A 1142-nucleotide genomic window follows, 5' to 3' on the forward strand; every position below is an offset into this window, starting at 1 on the left:
AACAGTAACAAGGCTTTTACATATACATCTCATCTGATGGGCTGCATAGGAATCAAACTGACTACATTTTTGGAAGAAATCATTATAGTAACACCATAATGACAGTTAAAACTAAGCCAAAGGTAGACTGTGGGTCACGCCATCAATTACTTATATGAAAGTTCAATTTGAAGCTGAAGAAAAGGAAAATAAGTCCACATGAACCAATATATGACCTTGAATCAATTCCATTTGAATTTCAAGATCATTTTAGGAATAGGCTTGAGGCATTGAACACCAATGATCAAAGACTGGATGAATTGTAGGATGTTATCAAGGATATCATTCATGAAGAGAGCAAAAGGAAAGAGGAGAAAAACCTGAAATAGATGTCAGAAGTGACTCTAAAAATTGTACTAGAGCATCAAGGAGCCAAAATAAAGGGAAAATAAGAAGAAAAAGAGCAGAACAGAATATGTCAAAGGGCAGTTTGAAAGGAGAAAGAAAAGCATTATAATAGAATGTGCAAAGAATTGGAAAAGGAGAATAAAAAGGGAAGAATTCTCTCTGCATTTATCAAGCTGACAGAACTGAAAAACAACTTTAAACCTCAAATCACAATATTGAAAGATGCTATTAACAATATCTTGAATTACCCAGAAAGCATCAAAAGAAGATGGAGGGAATGTACAGGCTACTGGTAGCCAGAATTCAAACTTGCTTTCTACCTTGCTCTTTACTTTTCTGTCACTCTGCTCTTTGACAAATGTGTACCTTCCACCGGGGAACCCTGAACGTCTATTGTAATCAGAAGACAATTTACTCATCTCCTGTGATCACTTGAACATGCTCATTGAGACTGACATCTCAAAGCAGACCTCAAGGGTATATCAAATACCTTCTTTTCTCAAAAGGCAGTTCTTTTCCCTAAGAAGAACCCAGGTAAATAGATTTTCTCCTTCCCTATTCCATTTCCATAAAAGCTGAACACATCTTACAGACTGGCACCTTATCATATACATGATTTGCCTTTGGGTTGAGAGATTAAATTGGGTTCCAGAAATATGAAGAATTATATGTGGCCTTTGTTCTAAAAATTCATGTGTAATCCATACAGAATTTTAGGGTACTTTTCCCCATAGAAATAAAGCAACAGACAAATT

This window comes from Elephantulus edwardii, unplaced genomic scaffold, assembly GCF_000299155.1.
Source record: "Elephantulus edwardii isolate Elephantulus edwardi_28Jun2011 unplaced genomic scaffold, EleEdw1.0 scaffold00169, whole genome shotgun sequence".
In the NCBI taxonomy this organism is placed as follows: domain Eukaryota; kingdom Metazoa; phylum Chordata; class Mammalia; order Macroscelidea; family Macroscelididae; genus Elephantulus; species Elephantulus edwardii.